A 24728-nucleotide genomic window follows, 5' to 3' on the forward strand; every position below is an offset into this window, starting at 1 on the left:
AATTTTGCCTGTATTTGTATTAATAACAGGGCTTCTTTAATTTTGGCTGAGCTCTTTTTTTTTTTTTAGGCTCGATTGGACCAAATATATATTAATAAAGGTTAAGCGTTTTGCTTCACTTATTCCTTACCTCGGGTGGGGGGCAATAAATGATAGCTAACGGCTCCTTTATTTGAAATGTTTCCTTTTAATTCTTCTTTTACCCCTTACCACTGGTGGGGGGAAGTAAAATTTGTAAATAAAAGGAATGTTTTCGATTGAGATTTTCTTTCAAATCTGATCTTTATTTCGTATTTTTCTTGCTTATATACAATTTGTAAAACTATCTTATCTATCTAAATATATGCGTATGTGTGTATATTATATGTATTGCAGCATATTGTTTATTGCTGCTTGACATGGGGTTGTTTTGATACATATGTGTGTGTATGATAATCTTATCTCTTCTCTAAATTTATGACATGTGTCCCTATGCATTTTTGTTTTTATTGCATGCGCATTGCATGTAAATGCATTATGTATGTACATATATATGTTTATTAATATATAAACAGATATTTGTATTTAGTAGAATTTCGGCTTTGCTGATAAATAAGCATGTTCAATGATATTTGAACATATTGCCGAGGGAAAGAAATGATTATTAGTGGACTGTATAACTTATTACAATAGCTACAATATTTTTTATCTTATTTGTAAATAATATAAAATCGTGTAAATATAAATATATTAATTATTCCGCCTTTTTTGAAGTAATGATACTGTTCAATTTTGAGCATTCTCTTGGGCGGCAAAAGTGACTGCAGCTTGTAGTCGTCGCCTGGTTTTCAATCGATAGTAAATGAAGATTTCTGCTAGCACGCCGATTATAAAGAATAACAATGCGTACTGAATTACCATGTTCATTTTTGAACAGTCACAGGCTAATGGTACTCAGTACATGCACTCCCCAGCACGAAACCGAACACAAAGAAAATCCTATTTATTTCAAATAACTACACAAAACTATGCGAGCGCACGTCTATATAATTCGAAACACAACTAGGGAATGTTTAAAACGTTAGAATAACATAACCATGGTCTTATAATTTTTATGCCTGCCTAATTGAAATATGAATAATAATAAGCCGAAAAAGGTCGATTATTTTCTGAAACTTTTGAAATGGTCCTTGTGGTTTAAATGGACCCAATTTAAAAATTAATTTTCGTTCACATTCAGTTAAATTGTTACCAAAATTTCCTCTATCTGATGAAGTTATATTACAATCTGCAGATATATCAGAATCGTTCACTTGGGGTTCCTCGATTTCTGGATGGACATCAGATAAAGTATGTGCTTGGCTTTCTTCTATTTCCGGATGGATATGTGACGAAGAACATGCTTCAGAAGAATCTAAAAATAAACGAGTAATTGTTAAAAAATAAATACGAATGCTTTGATACTAAACTAAAAAGAGGTATATATAAATAAATAACGTTACTAAGGGTCACGGTTAGAGAGTGTTCAGTTCAGACGCACACAAACTGTACGCGGATTGTGCTCGTACCTATTAGTAGATGCAAAATCACCTGCAGCCCGTCCGTGCATTACCATACACCTGCGTGCTATTTAAACGCAGCGCGTAGTGTAGTGGCCATGGCCATACAAAACGAGAACCCGTAAGCGAGTCTGCACATCTGAAGTTCTCAACACGCAATTAACGATACGATACGGACTGATAGACAAACAACAAAACGAATCGATCCTATAGATAAGTTAGAATTCTGTTCTTTTTTTTAATCAAGGCACGGAAGCCTAAAAACAGTATAATTGTGAAAATCGACAGACCGAAATTAAAGGATTTCCTTGTTTATCACTACGGGGCCCTAATAAATGGGTTGGATAGTACCTACCTTTCCAATCTAAATCACTCACAGTATCTTGTCTCTGAAAAAATAAAGAAATTTTGGGCACTTTTTTTATAACCTCGTCCCTTTTCTGTTTAATTTTTCTTTTCTCAGCGCCGCTGCGATAATCTCTTTTCCTTTCACTCATTTCTTTTACAAATCACTACTAATACTGCTAAACCAAAAGGACAATATTGTTTGTACTGAATTACAATGTAATGCACATTTATATAAAGCGCGTAAATAAACAGTGCACTGCACTCCGTGGTTTAACATCCAATGCAAAGTACAACAACGTACACCTACATCGATGAAGGATTCCCGGGGATTCCCCCCTGAGTGAAGTAAGTAAAACGGGGAAGTCCCGCAGCCCGCCATCACGATGTAGAGTGTTGCCAACTTTTGAACGCACGCTTAAGGTGGGAAAAAAAGGAATTGCTTTATAGAATTTTGTCATTTGTAAAATAAAATAAATTAGAAAGTTTTTATTCTTTTTCCTTACACACTTTGGGCCCCGTATAATTGAAATACGGCGGTAGCTACGCCCCTGTTAAGAGACCTACAGTGACCAACTTTAATGGTTATAAATATTTTCAGTTATGCCGGTTGAGCCCCCAGTTTGGTTTACCAATAGTAGATGAGCGTGTGTCAAAAAAAAAACTTTATATGTTTAAATCTGGTTCTTTAAAAAGGGTCAGTTATATTCTTTAATGGTTATAAATTTTTTCTGTTATCCCGGTCGAGCCCCCAATTGGGTTTACTATTAGTGGAAAGAACAAGTGTTAACACTTACTTAAGCACATCGAAAAAATTACACAATTATGCGCAAGGGGTCTTGAGAGTGACCCCAAACAAATATTAGGAAATGAGTGTCAAAACGAAATAAAATGAAATTAAGTTTATGGTAATTAATAAAGTTTTTTATTATTGTTAACTTTAAGAAACAAAAACATAACTGGAACATTATACCTCATAAAAGAAATTAAAAAACGTAACTTCTCTTTGTTGTAAATTATGCTTTTACTTGCCGTTTTGTTTCCAAGTGAAAAATCAAGTATACACAACTTAACGCTTACAAATTAGATGTTTATTCAAAGGTAGTTCAAAAGCAAGTGAAGCTACAATTACAATATTAAGAAGTAGTATACATACAAAGTTATGAAGACAGGAAATAGGGTTGCATGGATATGTACGTTGTACACAGGAATGCATTTCATCACTCTTAAAACTATTTTTTTGGCATAGCCGAGATCAAATTAAACTAATCAGTCTCATCAGCGGATTCTTCTGTTCTGCATCCGACGCAGTAAGTCTTCGAGTGTTGCTGACAAATAAATTTATGACACTTAAAGCATTTTGTTGGCACTTTTTTGTCGTTCTTTCTAGGACATGATGAACAGCGCCCGAGAAATGAAATGAGGTTGAAATAAAAAACAAGCTTAAGCTGTCACTTCTTCCTTTATTCAAGTGAATCTTAAGACTAATTTTACAATAATTTCGTTCTTAAAATGAAACCTTCAATATTGATCAAAATAAGCAAATGTAAACAAAATCATATATGTAATTTTTTAATACTTTTCCAAGTACTAAATTCGGTGCATTGACATATATGTGGCTTAAGTACTTTTTTAAGTGCACGTACAAATAATTCCTACATAATTGGTTATTACTTTGACTTTTGCTTATGAAAGTAAAAGTAATAACGTTTCATGTAGTATTCATAAATTTAAGTTCGGTGACATGAAATTTAAGCCACAATGTTTAAATACAATTTGTTTACATTGCAAGTATCGTTGTTTAATTTTTACGAAGCGCCGACACTTGCATTTTCGTTATACATATTTATGTGAGTGTCAATTAAAATCAAACCAACAAATAAGTAAATGTTTTAAACAGTAATGTTGTTGAGTTGATTTAAGTATTTTCTTATGATTTCGTCTACGTTGGGGTTTTCATTACATATTTTTGTTTGTGGAACTACTTATATATGTAGCTCGCGCGAATTCAATTGACAACGGCGGAGCTCGCTGTGCTTTTGCCTTATTTCGAGATGCTTTACAGCCATGATCCATCTAGTCCACATTCCAAATAATCAGAATTTTCAATTCAAGCTTTCTTGACCGACCAAGTTAAGAATGTGTTGCACATCGCGCACTCTTCAAGCATGTCATTCTTCTTCTCCTTCTTCTTCTTCTCCTTCTTCTTCTTCTCCTTCTTCTTCTTCTATTGTGCTGCCATATCGTCCCATTTCCACAATATAACTGTGTTATTCATATTACGAGTATGATCTACATTTCGATGAAAGTCATTATAAGAAACATTTTACTTACAAATTAAACTTATAATTTCAACAAAAAAGGTGTGTAGATTTCATTGAAATCTGTTGGGCGGTTGGCGAGCTACAGTGAACACCAGTTCAAAATATAATTTTAAGAAAAATGTAGGTGAAGTTTTAAACGTATGTTCCAAAGCGACTCCAAACCCTTTGCAAATTATCGAATAGCTCGAAAACTATTTGTTGGACTTACTTCAAATGTCAAAGAATATTTCGGACATTTCGAAAATTCTGAGTTCACCTAATTCCAAACAGAATTTCTATGTAACAGTTTCATTGCTATGCGCTGTAATGCTTTGTACCGCTAATCAGACCATAACTCATTTCTGCGTTCTTGAACTTATTAGAGATAATTTAAATGAATTTTTCACATTAGTAACTAAATGCCAGCAATTGACACAAAAGTTAATCAACCTGCTTTGATTTTATTTTAGTAAAATGGTAAACTCCATAAATCGAGCTCTCGAAGAATCTTATTTTATTCAAATTTTATAGAAAACTAATATTATTATAATTAATGTAATGCGAAGGCAAATTTTATGCTAACTCTTAACCCTTTCGACCCCGATTTTCTTCCTGTAATCTTAAAATTTTTTTTTAGTTTTAATCTCATTATATTTATTCTAGAAAGGTATAGTAAAATTTTCAACTCGCCACTCCCACCCGTTTGAGCGCTACAGAATGTTGCCTGTGAGCAACGTTGGGCAATGGTGGTATAGAATTTATTAATATTTTTTTTTTTTCTAATCGCATTTTATTTTATTTATTGGGGAAAAATTAGGTATGAAAAGACAAAAAACAGTTTTTATTGTTATTGTAGCAAAGATGGACCTTACATTTAAGACATTTGGACATTGGAGTTCCTGTCTTGCACAACCTGCAGCGCCCTTTTTCACCGAATACTACCCAATGTTCCGTCTTATCATATCGTTTCGTTTCTGGAGGGTTCGGCTGGAATCTGTACTTTTTCGTGTTATGCGACGACACACTGCTCGATGGAGAGTTTGTATCGCTATCATTCCTCTCTGCGTTGGACGGTCTGCCTCGCTTTCTTTGCATAGAAACTGCAGAAGACGTAGATTGCAGAAGGGCATCAGCAATTTCCAGTTGAAATTTTATTAGGGGAATGTGTTTCTGTTTCGGATGAAGCAAATTTAAATGTTTTCTATAAAGCGGCCACGCATTTGTAACAGACGTTCCCAGACACCAATAAAAAATTCGTATATACCACTTCCTTGAGCGGTGGTTAACTTTATAAAGTTCCATCAACATGTCCGCTAGATCCACACCTCCCATGCCTTTGTTGTAGTTAGCAACTATCGCAGGTCTTTGGAGGTCTTTGGACATCTGTTTTTTCTTTTGGGTTCCAACGTTTGCAAATGCCAACTGGTTCATGACTTATATGCGATGATATAAGTCGGACCGGCTTATTGTCAAACCACCTTACACATACAATATTATGATTGGTTTCACATTTCATGTCATAAGATCCTCTTCCACGTTTTTTGAGTTCCGCTTCTGAAAGTAACTGGCAGTTGCTTATTCGATTTTTACGTATAGTACCAGTGGCGAATATGCCCATTTCCTTCAATGCAATCAGAAGGCTTACTGATGTAAACCAGTTATCAAAATAAAGTTTGAAGTTCTTGTGTTTGGGAATAGTTTTCGCTAAATAAAGAACTATATCCGAGGAAAGTCCCAATCCATATGATTGACAGGTGCCTTCACCAACATACAGCTTGAAATCATATACAAGTCCAGACGTTCCAGCACGCGTAAACATTTTCAACCCCCATTTGTGAGGCTTAGCTGGATTGTATTGTTTGTACGTTGATCGTCCTGTAAGCAAAAGTAACAACAAAAATACGGATACAACACATGTGTAAGCACATACCTTTGAACGCAATTATTTGCTCATCAACGCTTTGATGTTCTTCTTGAGGAAGTTTATTGAAGTTTTCTCTGATGATATCGAGCAGTGGACGTATCTTGTATAGCTTGTCATAATTTAAATCTTCTTTTTTAGGCTGTTTGCTGTTATCATTAAAATGTAAACACTGTTTAACTTTGTCAAATCTATTACGAGGTATTGAATCTGTTATAGCGGTAAGCTTAATATTTTGAGACCATGCCATTTTAAATTGGGGTAGTTTTAAAACACCTAAGTACAGTAGAGTACCAATATATCGTCTTATTTCTACACTGGTACATTTAAGTTCAAGGCCCAGTTCTTGAAGTCCATACAAATCAGTTTGCTGCGTGATCAAATCAATAGCACGACAGTCAAAAAATTGTGAAAAATATTCCACGGGCATCATGACGTCGTGAATTTCCAAGTCGACATCTGCCTTCTATACACTTTCAGGAGCTTCAAATGGCTTTGATCTCCATTTTAATGCCTTCGAATCAATTTTTTCAATGCAAAACCCTTCACTACAACAAGATTCATGCTCGTTGTCTTCCGTAATTATATTGTCAAGAAGTCCGATTTCCCCTCTTTCCATAATCCCTTGCAAATTCTGCTCCAGCACTGCAGACACATCCTCTATCTCATCACCACTTTCTTCATCAGTTGAAACATCCCAATCGAAGTTTAAAATTCGTTGTACGTCCTCATTTGACAAACCTTTATCTTGAGGCCTCATAACTAAAGTCATGGAAATTTTATACCACAATTGCCCAAAGTTGCTCACAAGCAACTTCGCATATGTAAAAATTACTCACCTAATGTTGGTTTAAAACTAAAGAAATTTTCTTGCAAAAATATTTCACTTAACAATCGCTGAAAAGTAGTTCATTTACAGATTGATAATTTTTGTTACAATTATTTAAAAAATTCTCTCTTTTAAAAATGTACTCCTTCATGCAGAAATAAATTTTCGCCGACACTGTTGCAGTCTTTATCAAATTGCTTTGCTAAATGATTTACTAGTGATTTTTTTTTTGATCAGACCACGTGCTGACTCATAAGACTGCCGTTATCATATCGGTTCAATAAACAAAAACAAAAATAACGCTGGTGGTAGGCCTATGAACTAGCGAAATTGCCCTCAGGCAACATTGGGGTCGAAAGGGTTAAACGCCTGGCGGTTCCTCCAGGTAGCTGATGGTTCCTCAAGGGACCATTTCAGTTTTATTTCATTAAATTTTTATTAAATTAAATTATTATTACTTTCACAATAGTCAATTGAAAATACAAAATTTTCCTTGAAATTATTTTTTCGATGCACTCTTACTCAAGTAAAAACGTAAATGACTGCAAAGTGATGTAATATTTAATAACGCATGTTTATGCATGAAAATTTTATCAAAACGTAGTAAAATATAAATATTTTCCGACGTCTTAAACTTTATAAATTAAACTGCAGGGTTTACACATTAATATTGTTATGTAAGCAGAAATGTAGTTATTTACGGATAATACTAAGAAATTTGTACATCAATATCGACTACGCTGCGTGAGCGGCTTCAATTTAAAGCAAAAAATAAAAACAATCAGAAAACTAACATTAATATATTAAGTTAGATTAGTTAAAGAAAATAAATAAATTGTAAAGCTTTCAGCTGATAAATTTGAATACAAAATGTATATAAAAAGTACAGCCATGCATGTACATACGTATCCATATGTATATTAGAGTGATTCAAAAAACAATTTTTTTTTTGGTTTGGTCCTCGGAAAAATGGGTTCCTAGACACCTCTAAGAAAGCCGCTCCAAATATGAGTTTTTAATGGTAACGGAGAGGCTTTCTTAGAGGTATCTAAGAACCTATTTTTTTTTTTGAATCACTCTAATGTATATATAGATACATATTAGGGTGTCTGTTATTTCCCCAACGTTCAGTTTTTGCCCTCATTATTTTCAATTTAAACCGAGCCTGAATCATATTACTTTTTCCATGTATGTAATATAGTATATTTTTTGACATTTTGCATTGAACAAGCAAAGCTGAAAAAGTAATGCTCTAATACCAAAAAGGTTTTAATGATTTTATATATAATAAAAAAAAACATTCTTTTAAAAGTTAAACGCACTAAATATTATGCATTAAATGACCTAAGCAATCACACAAGTGATTTCTACATTATGCGTTGCTTATCCGACGTGGTGTACCAAGTGTATGATGCTTTCAAAGTTTGTTTGATTTGGAGATAAAATTATTAAAAAATAATAAAAATGCATAGGAAAAGTAAGAAGGCGTTTGCAAAAAAAAACCAGAGTGCTTAGAAAAAAACATAAACTTGGTAAATAACAGGTATCCTAATATATACATATACGTATATATATATCTTTGAATTAATATATAAGAAAAAATTGCTAAGGCGAATGTATAGAAAATTTCATTTAAAGTTAATCGGTTACAGTAAAAAAAATTGTTTAAAATTTATTACAGAAAATCTTAAAACATTTCATTAAAAATTTCAATATATGAAAATGAACTCTATATATCAAAGAAAATAACTGCACACCAGACTTTCTAAAGGCTTTGACTTTCAATGCTTTACTCAGCTAACAAAATTTAAAACTATTTGAAATCAAAGCTCTTAAAGTTATTGTTCTTAAAGACTTAGCATCTAAAAGTTTAACAATACAGTACCTACTGATTTCCATAACTAGACCTAAGTTATTTTTCCAAACAACCACACAAATGTATAAAATAATTGACGAATATTGAGCGGGAAGCTTTCAAAAAAAAAACAAATGAATTGCTTTCGGTCCGATGAGTAACTAAACGGATATATCTTTATTTAACTTTCTTTTATGTATTATTCTCTTATTTTCTTAAAGTGTCAATTACATTTCTAGCTTATTAAACATAGTATTTCCGAAGAAGAAATTGAATGTTTTTGTAATAACTTATAAATATTTTGTATTTTGTATATTTAATATATAATATTATTAGATTATATTTTTGTGCAATTTTAAATACTGAAACAACAATAAAAACTGATATATTAATTATTTCCTCGCCTATTATTTCTTTGATTTCTGTTATATCTGAATTAAGGGATTCAAAATTCCCAGTTTTGATAATGTATTAGTCTGCATTGTACTTTCAGGTTCAGTAGTTATTAGTTTGTTTATTTGTCTTGTGAACCGGTTGAATCTTACCGCTCGATAAAATGTGGCCCATTAATTTTACTTCTGATTTACGATACTGAATTTTTTCCGTGTTGAGTTTAACATTATGTATACGTGCACGCTCAAAAACAATTGCCAAGATTTTATCATGTTCCCCCTCATCTGACGCCATGATTCCAACATCATCAAAATAAAAAAGGACTCCAGGAATATCACCAAAAATTTGAATCATGCATTTTTGAAAAATTTCCGGCGAAATGTTCAACCCAAAAGGAAGTCTTTTGAATTTGTATCGACCAAACGGTGTCACGAATGTTGTTTACTCGGAACTCCTTTCATCCAACTCTAATTGCCAAAACCCGTTTGAGCAATCCAAAACAGTGAATATTCCGAAGTGAGATTGTCAATAGTTAGAATAAAAAAATGTTCACGCCTAAGGCACTTATTAAGTGGTTTTGGATCTAAACAAATCTGCAAATCACCGTTTGATTTTTCTACCACTTGCAAATAATTGACCCAGTCAGTTGGGTGAGATGATTCCTTTGTCAACCATCTCATCAAGCTTTGGTTTAAGTTTTTTAACTATTGTATCCGGAAAACGCTTCCGATAATGGACAACAGGTTTTGAATTTTCCTGCAAATGTATCGTTATCTGCCCAGGAATTTTTCCCAGTCCAGTGAAAACATCGTTATGTGTACTAACAAACTGGTCCCTTTCATCCGAGAATCGAATCGATTCGATATCCAGTCTTTTAATTAATCCACGTTCACTGCATGTTTCAAGACCCACTATCGATTCAAATGTGCTATCAACAACAAAAAAATCTACTATTTGCTCAAAATGAGATTTTACATCCCCAAGTTTAATATCGACCATACCAAAAACTTTAACTTTATTATTTCTATAATCGAATACAGGGAAGTAATTTTGTTCATTTTGATTTTCATTACCTTGTCAATACTTAATGGAACGCAGTTGACAACCGCTCTCATATATTAATTTTAAATTTAACTAGTCTACTCCCTATTTGGTATATCTTAATTTTTTTTATTTCGTCCAAAAGAATTTATTCTTAAATTTGTATTTTTAATACTAATTAACTTATTTTTTATATTTCGGTGTATTGTCGACGCCTTACCTGACAACCCAGCCCAGCTAACATTGTCAACCTTTCCTTTGAATTGGATTCCGATGTACTTGCGTCCGATCTGGTTCCCTTTCTATGACACATCTTGCGAAAATGACCCTTTTTACCGCATTGGCATGTGAAATCCTTGGCTGGACATTTACTTTTGTGATCCGGCTTCCAATCACCACCACAATTGAAACAAAATCGCCGATTGTTATTGCCTGCGTTGACTGAGTCAGTCTCACTATCTACCACAGCTGAAATCGAATGCTTTGACGTTAAAATACCCTTGTTCACTTTCGCTGCTTCAAATGTCTTGCACATATCAATTACACAATCCAATTTTTCATCCCGTCCATCGAGCAATTCTAGCTGAAGTTTCTTGTCAAAAACCCAGTGATGATACGATCACGTAACATACGATCTTCGTACGATAATTTGCAAGTGCAATTGAATACACAACGATCGATTTGAGTGCACAGTTCGGTTGAGAATTCACTGAACGGTTGATGTTCTTTTTGCACCATGTTGTTAAATTTGTACGATTCCATTGTCAAATTCTTTTGCGGCAGACAATGTTCATCGAATGCTTTCATCACTTCACACAATGTGCGTTGTTTTGTTTCATCCACATCATGCGCTGCTACATTGCCTGCTGCTGGTACATGTCTTTTTATCGTAATTGTACCCAACAATGTATTTTGGGACCCACCATTTGGAAACAAAGTGTTATAAATGTTAGCACCTTTGGTCCCAATCAACCACAGAAAAAGTGATATTTCTTTTGTTCAGCTACGCTGTACTTGTCGTTTGCCATCATGTAGACTTGAGCACGTACTCTGGCAGAAATATATCGTCACCTAAAATGCAAAAGGCCGTAACTAACATTTTTAGTATTTTACAGGAGAAGCAAAAAACGTTATAGATTAAAGACTACTTAAAGCTAAATAGCCAAACTGTAGATTTAAGCTTAGAAAACAAAGACGGATTTGTTTCTGAGAACCAAATTAATGGGAAAAAAGCAGTTTTTAAGAAATGTTAGTTACGGCCTTTTGCACTCTATTTTTCTGAAACCAAAAAGCCGTAACCACTTGAAAAAAATTGTGTATAAAATAAAAGCAATGGTTAAAATAAGAAAATGTGCTTTTAGGCTGTAACTACAAAAGTTTTTAACAAGTTATGTCTTTTTGTATCTATTTATTGTAAGTATTTTAACACAAAAGAAATTATTTAATTAATACATTTAATTCGAGAAAATAAAATTAAATGAAACTGGTTAAGAAAAACAAAATAATTCATTTGAAAACAACAAAACCTGCAATACAAATAGCAAATTAGAATAGGTTTAAGATGTAAAGGGTAGATTATCATAAAAGCTGTGGCAGTCAGCCGGAAGTAAAAATTTAAGTTCCTGCAGGTGTTCCCATTTCTCTTTGGATATTGATATTCTTTCGGTATGTAACTGTGAAGGTTCGATGTCCCTAAATTTTTGTTGTGTACGTTGCGGCAAAACGTTTTAATCGTAGTTGATATTTGTTTTATAATAAATTATTCCAGATGGATCATATGCCAAGGCACGCAGCATATTAACAGTTGGCTCTCCGGATTTTTTGCCTGTATTGAAGATACTGAGTTTTTTTATACATAATTTATACATGTGTGTTAATTTTTACCGTAGCGCTTAGGAATACTTTCGTAGTCAAGGAAATACTTGTAATCAACATGGTGCACTTTTAGAGGAAATGGGCTCTTTCGAGACTCTCTATTCAAGCCAGACAGCTCAGATGGTAAATTTATTTGTCTCTTGTTGATTTTTCCTTGAATGAGGGAGTGGGTCGAATCACATTCCATTTCTGTATGTTCCACTATTAAATATTTATGTTCTACCGTTATGTTTTCTTGAACACATAAAGATAATATTGCATTAGAGAGAATTACATTTCGGTTGTGGAAGAAACAACCATCGGAATATATAATTATGTGATGAATATTTGGTGACTTTTTAATGGAATTTTTTATGTATTTTATTATACATGTCGCAAAGGTAGAAGCAACAAGGGTACCATCTGTTTCGTCTCAGACAAAATTGTCAGATTCGTGTGAAATAACGTTATAAATTGTGAAATTGTACACTTGTAATTTCATTTTATAGTACGTGGCATTTGCATTTGTCTGTGGAATCAATTTCACTGCCTGCATGTCAATGCATAACAACAAGTGTAATCCTGATTTGGCGTTTTCTATGTCAATTAACTTTTCATTTTACATGTCTTGTATATCCTTTCTATGAATGTCGTACTGATCTTGGGTTAAGTTCTTCGATTCGTATGATGTGCAGGTGTCGCACATATCATTTTTTGGCTTAAATATACAACAGTTTTGTTTTTTTAATACTGCCATAAATGTTGGAAAAGATACATGAACTACTCCATTAGTTTCGCAGTCTTTAGAATAAACTTCATAGACATGTTTGCAGCTTTTAAAATCGGACTGCAAGTACAGTTTCTTCGTATACTGTCTTCGTTAGTGTGATTCAAGCTTAGAAATGGTTGCATCATTTTTCCAGAAAATTTAAACGTTTTTGAAATAAGACTCCTTCATTAGTAAATGCTTTACGTTCTGATGTTATTTTGTTTTGTTCTTCTGGCGAAATATTGGTGCCATGGGAGTCATTGAAATTTACCCAATTCCTCACCATTTTCTCATTTACTCTAAGCGTAGATAAAAACATATGAAAGCACACTTGAACACGTTTAGAATGATGTTTTAAATAGTAACGTTTTGTAATTGATATTCTAGAGTTCTCAACACCAATTCGCTTTATGTTTGCGCGTTCAACAAGATTAACGACATACATTTTTTTTGATCCCATGACATTTTCCAGAACCCATTAAATATTTCCTTACGATTTTCTTCGGAAAATGTAGAACAATTCCGTACAGCACTTTTCTCACAGAATTTTGAAGTACATCCAGCTTTAAGTTCTCTTGGAGTTCTCTTGGGAGTCGATAGTCCCATGTATTTTTTTCCTTTCAATCGGTTTATTATATTTCCAGACTTTTTATTTTTTTTGAGTTTTTCATTACAACCATTTTCACAATTAGTACTCATTTTATTAATTTTGTTTTATTCCGGGAATAAAGGCAGTAACACAATAACACAATTTGATAAAGAATGAAAGATAATGAAAACAACTGTAATTACGGATAACACAATGTGTCACATTGAAATTGAATCAAAGAGAATGAAAAAAGGGTAGTTACGGCTTTTTGGTTTATGAAATTGTTGAAGTTGTAGTTGCGGCCTTCTGATTCTCGCCTATAAAGTCGTTATTTTTGGATGTATGCATGTAAAATTTGCTGTGTACACGTGTTTCGGTAAAGTACTTCATAATCAATCAAAAAGTCAATTTTGAAATTTTTTTTATTTACGGCCTTTTTCATTTTAGGTGACGATCAGCTTCAACTTTGTCATTTTCTTTGGACGGTCCACTTGGCCCTGTTTGAAGCGTTAGTCCTCTACTGGGGGGTGGATGATGTCACTTTAGGCGTTTTTTGCGTACACTTGTAATTAAATTTCCGAACAAGGTTTCAAATACTGTTTTTAATGACTTATGTCAAACTCGACTGAACTTTCTATAAAAATTAAATTCCGTCGTTTATCCTTCTGGATAATGATATTTGTGCGTACAGATTCACTTTAATACTTTTGGTGTAGGCAACTTCAAGTTTTTTAAAGTTCTCGGGCGCCAGTTAATGGTTGCCACCAAATAATTAATTACTCGCTCGTTTGAATTGTAAAGTTGAACTAAAATTTTTTTATTGTATACATTTCTTTTAAACAAAATTTTGCTTATTTATTGTAAGAACCTACTTGTTTGCATGAGTAATAAGACAATCGTGTATAGTATAATACTCCGGTAATTTATTGTCTCGTCTTCACAGCTTCACAGTATAAAGAGTACTAAACTAGAATGTGTATACATGTACGTAATTTACTCGGTATTTGTAGGCTCTCGTTTTTCGCTCTCTGGTTCGGTTCTCCACATTTACTATAAACTTACATATGTACGAATTCTTACTTACTAGTATTTATTTCTATATACTCTATATAGATAACGTAAGCAATAATTATAGCAAAACAGCAAACCTCAGTTTGGTCGAGAAACGGCCTACATTGCGGCGGCACGGTTTCCGCTCTGGTTTAGTGCCGACGAAATGTGCTGTTTTTGTAAATTTTGGAAATCAACAACAATTGAGCAACAATGATATTGTTTATTTGCAGAATATTGCCGAATTGAATTTCTGTTTATAGTTGCAACATTCTTGTCAGTATATTTTACTAACTACGACAACTTTGTTGTTGTATATTTTGTTAGCTATGCTAGCTGTGATAACTGTCATGCGTGTTTCACAATGCATATTATTACTTTACTTCTCTAAATTGTTTGCCTCATTGTATTTTCTTGCTTGCCGCCGTTAGTTAAATCTTTGTAGCCTCGCGCTTCTTTCTGCTTATCCCCCTCTCTCAACATTTGGATTGCTGTACTTTGTGATACATACTTAGCTCAACGGTCGCTTCACTTGAAAATTCTCCGAAGATCGTCCAATTGATGTGTTGCATGATTCTCGGAAGGTTGAACTTCTTGGAAAATTGTTTTTGCACATTTTACATACTTATGTACACATACTCGGAAGGTTGAACCTCTTGGAAAATTGTTTTTGCACATTTTACATAGCTCACATTTCGGTTGAGCCCCCATTTGTGGTTTTTTTATTTGTTTGATTTATTAAATTCTTTAACTTCACACAGATTGACTTATTCTAACATATGTATGTATTTAAATTCAGTTTACACTTTTACTTTGTAATATTAAATAAAATATGTAATGTACTTAAGTACATATTTATATAAATCTGATTTAATTCACTTGTCAGACAGCTGGTCTGCACTTCTTGACTACTTCTTTCCTACTATTCCTACCAAGATTGATTCTTGCTACTATGCCCGACTATACAGTTCAAATATTGTTCGAGTGTTGTTCGAATTGAGCATATGTTCGTGTAGTTTTAGGTCAGAGGTGCATTTAAAAGGCACGTCCGCTACGTGTGGACCTTTGACCCACAGGTTCCACTGCCACATTAATGATATAAATCTCTGTCAGGAATACCTGTTATGCTTGATGTCAACATCATGCATGTGTGTCTATCACATATGATGTAAAAATCATGCAGTTGTGACAATCATATGTGATGTAAGCACATGTAAAAATTATGCATTTATTAATTTATTGTAATTTAGTTTATTAGAAAAAATTAAATTCATTTTAATTCATGTAATATTCATTCATTCATTAATTCTTATTATAAAAAAATTGTACAAAAATAAAAAAAAAAATCTATGTAAAATTAAAGCTTCATTTTTTTGTTTAAATTTGTTTAGTTTTTAAATTTAATTATTGTTTCCGTTTGTTTTTTAAATAAGTACGCTGCTTTAATCCGTGATGGCTGAGCTGAGCAGTATTGACAGACGAATGTTAAATTTTAAAACGTTTGGCTTAAATGCAACTTAAATGCCGGTTGCCCTTAGCGACACGACCTCGGCACAAAATTCAAACATAAATAGATCTATATTACTTGGCTTTTTTAACCCGGAATAGCATGCTATCATAAACGGGCTTATATTAGGGAAACCTACAACTGAACCCAAGATAGGCCATAATACCCCGTTTGAACTTTTATACAATTTTAACCCATCAACTCCTATATCTAAATAAACCTCATTTTTCCCTTCCAAGTAATTAAACGGGCTTGAAACAAAATAGTTTTAAATTCATAGGTACAAAAATTCTCCATCTTGCATTTTAGTGATATTTATTTTTTCTTTACTAGTATTTAATAGTGTTTTTGCAGATAGTGGCATACCATCAACACCTACTTTGCGCAATGTTTTTAGAAGATCTTCTAAGGCGATTTGCGATATGTTGTTTCTGATAGCCCACGACTTGATTTCATTGCATTTATTTATTTCGTCATTATTTTCTGAAACGACACTAAACCCTATAGAGGTGGACGCTTCGGGCTCAGAATTAGTATCTACATCGCTAGAAATGCTGAAAGTATCACTAGCATCACTTTCATAATTTCCTATCACTGAACCTACCACTGAAGGATCAGGTTCCCTATTGCTTACAAGAGGAATCCTTTCAAAAAACACACTAGAACTTACAGTTCCACTTTCACTTTCCCCTTTCAAATATTTTTGTATAGCTTTTATGTTGGACTGGAAAGTCCCTTTTTCTTTAGAAAGACAATTATCAAAATGTCTTCTTTTCATTTCACTTATTTTTTTATTGTTTCAAAATATACCCCAAATACATAGATATATTAACTTTAATTTTATTTCACTTGCACTTGTTTTCTTCTACTTCCACCATATTTTCGCGTTTAATAAGAATAAGATCGTACAACGGCTGATATACATACATATGTACATAAGTTAATTTCCCCTACGCGGGAAATAATAAAAAAAAATGTATTTTTATTTTGGCAAGAGCACAAGCTCTGGCCGTCTTTATTTGAGTCTAAAAAGGACTGCAATAATTACAATTATCAAACTTAAATGTAAGCTTAAACTAGCCTTAACTGATCCGGTCACCTGTCTTGCCTGGTGATCGGATTCCTAGAACTCCCTTCTGATCGCTGCCAGAACGTTGGCGCGTGTGCTGCGTTAGCAAAAGCTTGGGAGCGGAAGTGAAGTCTGGGTGTTGCAAGCAAACGTCGGCGCGTGTGCTGCGTCAGCGCAAGTTTGGGGGCGGAAGTGAGGTGCCTTTGGCACTGTTAACGTATTTGGCGTTAACTCATACATACAGTGCATGTATGCATGTAAGTTAATAAAATACTTTTTATTTTAGTTTTTGTTTAAAAAGGATTTTATTTTATTATATAATTTCTTTCCGTTTAGTCACTATTACTCGTTGGGAAGACTATGTCTTCTTAGTCCAACCTTTTTGTTAACCGCACTTATTAACTACCACTTAACCACTGAATTGAAACTTATGTTAAAAATTAGTTATTGGAATTAAAAGTGTGTGAGCAGCGATCATCACATGCAGTGCAACGTGACCGTGCATTCAATGCAGACGCTACGTCAGCACTTTTGGGTCGCGCGAGTTGTGGTTATTAAACCCGTGTTTTAATACTAAATTAACTCATTGATCGATGAATACTGAACTTTAGTTCAAATATTCTTATTAACACTAAACTTCGGTTTAGTGAATCGCTAAGAGAAAACCACGACTTGTCGGATTAACCGTCAGAATTCTTCTGTTCATTTATTTCCAATATTTTCTTAAGCTAAGTTCTATTTTCTGATACAAAATACATTATTTCTTTTCTTATTATTATTTTGGCGCAACCACTTGTAGTTGCGACAATATTTGTCAAGTGGCCTACTTCTCACATTACATCAATTGCATTCCCTCAAATATTTATGTTGCACTATTTATTGTGACGTTAATTGCTATCGCAATATTCGTTTGAACATATTAAATGTGCAGCGGAAATGCAATGTGATCCAATGTAAGCGCCCTGGTTTGTTTCGAAATATGATATGCATATTTCGTGTGGTCGCAATATTGTTGCGGTAACAAAAAAGGGAAAATATTTAAGTAGACCAGTTAATTCTAAGTGTTTTGGGGTAGGTTGTTAACGTTGACGTCGGCATTATTTCTTTGTTGCAGTTCTTATGAATTGCAGTTGCATTCATATCGGTCATGCCGATAGTAGTTGGCATCGACGTCGACGTAACTCGCGTGCAACTGGGTCTATTTTTTATAATATGAGAGAAGGGGATTGAAAACTCATTGAGAGCTGGGGGCACCTGTGCTTTCTATGTTGTTAATGCTTCACGCATTGTACATTTTTTGTCTGTTTTAATGACAATTATTTGTTTCATTTGTGCAAATTTCGGGCATGTCTTATTAGAAGCAGCGTGGCTACCTGAACAATTTGTACAAAGAGTGCGCGAGCACGGAGTGGGAGAGAGGGGTGCGAGTGCACATGAGTCGCATACAGCCGGTTTATTACAGCGTTTTGTTGTGTGGCCAAGCATTTGGCAATTTCTGCACCTCATGGTGTTATGATAGTATGACTTTACTTTAGTAGTGTACCAAGATATTTCTAATTTTGTGGGTAATTAGTACAAATCAAATGTGAGGAGTACTACGCCACTAGGGATAGCCTTTCCGTCAATGTGTTTGATAAATTTATAAACAGAGACGACGCGCTGGTCAGTCAAATTTTCAATTATTTCTGTCTCAGGTATATCATTAAGGCACGGTGCGAAAATAGTGCCCTTTGAATAGTTGTGGTTATGGTGTAACTCTATTTTTACATCACACACGCCGATTAAATATGTTGTAGCCAAAAACTTTTTTGCGATGTGATTGTTTTTAACTAAAAGCAGCAGGCTGCCGTCTTTTAAATTTGAAATTTCCATTTTTTCAGATGAAATATTTTTTAACGCCTTGTGTACTGCAAAGCACGAATATTGGGTTAGGTGTTTATTTGAATTAGTCGCACTGACCACGCGATATTTGGGATTGTCTTTTTTGATAATATGTAGGCAATGCCGGAAAATAATCTTTGTTTATGTTTTGAGATTTTTTTCGTTTGGGTTTTGGGCTTGTGGATAACAGGGCAAACCTGTTATCTCTAAGCGTGGTTCCCTCAAGGGACATTTTGATTTTTTTTTTTAATAGAAATATTCAACTGTAGAAACTGTTTTATTTATGTCACGATAAAAAAGAGAGAAAAAAATGAAATCACTATCACTGTATCACGCTGTTATCACTATAATACGCTGTTCGACTACCGTACGCGATGAGTATCAGTCGGTGACTGTTAATTGATATTATTGTTTCTCTTTACATGTAAAGGCATTTTTCAAGTGAGTCGATTAGGAAAGAGGTTGCTAAATCACAAACTTCCCATCCCTCCAGCGAAAAACTTACCAAATACGCAACTAAAAACTCCACATTTCTTCTTTGGTGATGCTGCCTTTCCTTTAGGGATTAATTTAATGCGCCCATACCCTGGGGGAATGCTACCAAATGAAAAAGAGGTGTTTAATAAAAGGTTATCAAGAGCTCGTCACACAATTGAAAACTCTTTTGGAATACTAGTGGCGCGTTGGCGAGTTTTACTAACAACATTACATTTATTTCCGGAAAATGCAGAAAAAAATTATTTTGGCGTGCGTTTCCTTACATAATTTTATTATGTTTAATAACGTTAATGCATCTTCGTATGTTGCAAGCAACTATGCTGATTGGGAGGACTCTAAAGGTGATTTTCATGACGGTATATGGCGTAGAGAAGTTGGAAGTAATATCCCATCGATTATGCAGTCTTCCAATTTGCATCATTACGGTGGAAGAAGTTATTTGGAAATTAGAAATAACTTATGCAGTTTTTTTAACACTTTTTAAAACATATTCTAAAATCACATATCTAACATCATTCCGAACTTGTTTATTTCTTTTTTAATAAAACTAAATGGGATTTAATTAATTTCATTCAATTGTTTTGATAGGATTGCAGAGATAATTAAGTATATATTTAGAGACAAACTAAAAGTCGATGTTCACTCCACGAGGTTTTAATCCAGAAGAAAATGTTATATTTCAAGAAGAATTAAAGAACAAAGTAATAACTAATACTTATATGTACATGTAAATGTGAGAATGAGAGTATGTAAAGAATGTAATGACGTAAATAATGTAATGACATGCATAATGTTAGGTAAACGACTATCTTCAACATGTTTTTTATTAAAAATTAAAAGAAAAATAATTCATGAATAATTACTCAAAAGAGTTCAGGTACATGCATTTTATGCAACTTTATTATAATAAATATATTTGTTATAATAAATATAAAGTATACTAAAAAATCAATGCTCCAAGCTTTTTAAAAAATAAGGAAATTTGGTTGAATTCTTGTCGTTTTCAATTTCATGTCTGCCTATTTTCGCGACGTTAACGATATAACTCCAATATCATTTTGTCTTGGAAACCGTCTTTGACCGACACTGGCAGGTGTTTTATCGGACACAAAACCCGTCGTCATAAAGGCCTCGTCAGTTTAACATCTTTCAGCCGGCGCCGCCATCTGCTTTTCTAAGTTCTTATCTATAATCTTTCTAGGTAAAGATTTTTATGTATTTTTCTTCGGAGGGGGCGATGATATTTCATTCAAACTATCACTCATTGATGACTCCAAGACAGAGTCTGCATTTGCTTCTGCATTATCACGAGTGCTGCACAATGAAAAAGTTATATTTAAAAACATTAAAATTTATACAAAGTATCTACCGACGCGGTGTGACGGAGTCTTTCAGAAACATCATAGGTTTTAAAAAACGACATTCATCTAAGTAGCTCATTCCGCTACCTGATGGAGCTTCTAACCTTTTTATCTCCTTGCAGAAGCGCTCCCGGAGTAGCTTCCATCTATGTTTGCATTCTAGATCTTTTAATTGAAACGAACATAAAAAATATATAATACAAAAATATATATTTCTATAACAGTGTTAATACATACAACTTTTAACGCATAGTTCTGCGATTGCTTTCCATGCCTTCTCTTTATTTGTACGATTGAAATAAAATGCATCTCTTTTGTCGTACAAACATTTCTTTTTTTCAATACTATCTATTAAATTCTGGATAAAGCATTCGTCGTCCTCCACATTCAAATTTACAATGATTTTATCGGTTGACAAAACACTCTTCTTTCTTTTCCTTTTCATTTTCAAATTCAAAATGATGTATATAGGCGGTTATATTTAATTAAAAGCGTTAATTTATTTATTTGAATTATGCACTTATAGCTTAATACAATTGTCCTTAACGTATGATATAACCGGAGCGTCCGCTCTGGTTGATGCCAAAACTGAAACTGTTTGATCGTTCGTTAGAGTCGGTTAAGCTAATAATCGTTCTCTGTCTCTACTTGTTCGTTCATTCGTTGTCTCGTCTCTTTTCTGTAGAAGCAGGGTTGTTATCTGTTACGTTCTTGTCCTGTTGCAACAGGGTTGTTATAAGTTACATTCTTGTCACGTCAAAGCTACGTCCACTTCTGGTCCTACGTCCGTCTGTCACTCCCACATGTATCAGTTGACAAAAAGCGAAAACAGCTGATTCCGTACGGAAAATGCGACCAGTTTCGCTTATCACTTTGAAATAGAAAATTTTAACATTTCTAAAACACACTGATCTTTAATATCGGCTAGGTCTGTATCCTGGATATGTGCAGCCGGGGGATACAGAAAAAACGCCACCCTGTGACTTATGGACAAATTTGTTGACCATATGCCAACAACTTTTGTTTTTATTGTTTCTTTTAATGTTGCAATTGATGAGATATCTGATATATTGGGCTCGCAAAGCACACAAATTTTTGTAATTGAAGGCAGCACAAAACAAATTGAAAGCGAGCTGCAAGTTTAACCCTAGAGAAGGCGCGCTCCGCAGAGTGACATGCATTGTCGCGCGAATTACGATATAATAAAACTCCGGTTTACCGTACTGAGCGGCTTGCCGTCCAGTTTATTAATAATCTTATTCTTTACAAAAATCTTATTTCCTAAATTTACCTGAAGCCGTTGTGCTGACTTCACATATTCTTTATAAAAATCTTACTTGCTAAATTTACCTGAAGCCGTTGTGCTGACTTGACATTCCTCAGCATCAACGACCCGGCATATCTTATATATGTACATATGTATGTAGTTGAATCTGAAGATTTAACTTACATTTCAGAGAAATAAAAATATTTAAAAAATACTTGTCTTTTTTTGTGTGTCGACGAGTTTGACAGTGGTGGAGTCGTTTGACGACGCAACTCGCGTGAGCATTTTGCTCACGTACTGAAAATATTCAGTTACGTTTATATAAATAAAGTGTTACATATTTAAATTTAAACTAAATACCATTACTGAGCCTTAAGCTTAAAAAATGTTTATTATTTGACAGAAACAAAAATAAAATATAAAGGTAATTCAATTGTACAAAACATAAGAAAAAATTTGAGATTTGTTATGGAGATCATACGTATATAAAGTATTTACATGGCTATATATCACTATTCTGAGAAATCTTCATTCATTTTCCTGTCGAAACAAGTAGGACATGTATACTTTGAATATTCAGTACAGAGTAATTTCCCACATAAATTGCAACCTTTTTTTGTGCGTCTATTTTTCCTTCTGGGGCAGAAATCACAAAAGCCGTTTTCTTTAGACTGGTTTGGTGAATCAAGACCTGGTGCAATGCGTTCCATTGAATCCTTTAGATGTTTTGGTAAATTTTGAATGGCTTGCCGCTTTACAATATGTGGCTTTATCATGTCAAGGGCCACTTCTTTCAAGGAAGTCCTTCTCTGAGTTAAGTTCTGCGTATTTCCCTTATAAATAATCTGCGCATTTATACCAGCTATGTCAAGCAGAGTAAAAAAATTGCCTCATTGGCCATCTGCAAGTTTTGCGGGAAACTGAGTACGTTCCTTTCATCTGGTCGACGGTATCTACACCTCGCTTTGTTCTATTGTAAAACAATATTACTTCGGGTTTGTTGTTCTCATCGGACTCATTATTTAACTGGCCATCCGCATGAAGTTATGAAAGCATCAGTACGACTTTTTTATTTTTCTTCATTGGAATGTAGGAAACAAGAAGCTTGTTTTCGGCATATGCAACCATTGTATCTGGGGTTGGTCTTCCTTTACTTGTAATAAATTGTGGTGGAATTTCTTTTTTATTTTTTCGGATTGTTCCTACAATAGTGGTTCTATATTGTTTGTACAGCTCATCAGCTAAGGGAATAGAAACGAATAATTGTCCATAGTTAAATTTCTTCCGGTATTTAAAATTGGTGCAGCGATTCTCTTTACGATATTGTCAGCTGTATTATCGAGCTGATAAGGGCCGGTTGGCTGTTTACCACAATATACCTCAATTTTACAAGTGTAAAAAGTTCTTGCGTCGACTAATGCATTAATTTTTTTGCCGTACTTGGCAGGTTTATTGGGAATATATAAATTACGAATAACCGTCTTGTTTCTTTATTATTATCACTTTATTAATCAGATCATGCTGTCTGATGAGTTCTCTGTTACAAACTGACCTTACATTCTAAAGCTAATGTCTTAAATAAGTCCCTGCACCTTGTCTTAGTTGTTGTGTCCCGCAATTCGTTGTTAGTAGTAGTTGTAGAGTTATTGCAGCGGATACGACACCGACGCTTGCGTTGGCAGTTTGCCGCTACCGCTGTGCCTTACCCGTCAGCGTGGGAATGTAATTTCGCTGACTCAGGCCACGCGCGGACTTTATTGTTGACATAGGGCAGCTTATGTTAACTGCTAGCTGCCAGCGTGAGAATGTGGATTCGCTGACTCAGGCCACGCGAATTACGATATGATATGTAATTTATTGGAAATTACATATCTTTCGTTTGAATAATAAAACTCCGGTTTACCGTACTGAGCGGCTTGCCGTCCAGTTTATTAATAATAATTTTATTCTTTACAAAAATCTTATTTCCTAAATTTATCTGAAGCCGTTGTGCTGACTTGACATTCCTCAGCATCAACGACCCGGCATATCTTATATAAACATAACAGTGGCATTTGATTTCATTTTTAAAGGAATTTAATGCTTGCTTATGAATATTTCCTTATTTATGTATTTTACAATTTTATATGTACATATGTATGTAGTTGAATCTGAAGATTCAACTTACATTTCAGAGAAATAAAAATATTTAAAAAATACTTGTCTTTTTTGTGTGTCGACGAGTTTGACAGTGGTGGAGTCGTTTGACGACGCAACTCCCCCAGCGTTACTGTTTGAACTCTCCTGAGTTCTTGTATTTACAATTTTTATTTTTGTTGTTTTTTTCTTTAATATTATTACTAGGATTGCTACTACTACCATTACAATGATTATCAATGATATATTAATACCATATGATACATTTTTATGGTATTTTAATTCTGGTCATCTGCGTTTAATTACAAGATATTTAGTTTAGTTTTAACGTTATAAATTTCACTTTAATATATATTAGGGTATATATGTACTAGGATATTTCACTTTAACATGTATCAGGGTATATACATATATATAAATGTGTGTGTGTGTAATCAATAATGATTAAGTGGGTTACTTGGAGATATAAATATGTAATTCTATGTTAATTTAACTTATTAATGTAACCTGTTTCGAGTTCAA

Source organism: Bactrocera tryoni, chromosome 2 (assembly GCF_016617805.1).
Source record: "Bactrocera tryoni isolate S06 chromosome 2, CSIRO_BtryS06_freeze2, whole genome shotgun sequence".
In the NCBI taxonomy this organism is placed as follows: domain Eukaryota; kingdom Metazoa; phylum Arthropoda; class Insecta; order Diptera; family Tephritidae; genus Bactrocera; species Bactrocera tryoni.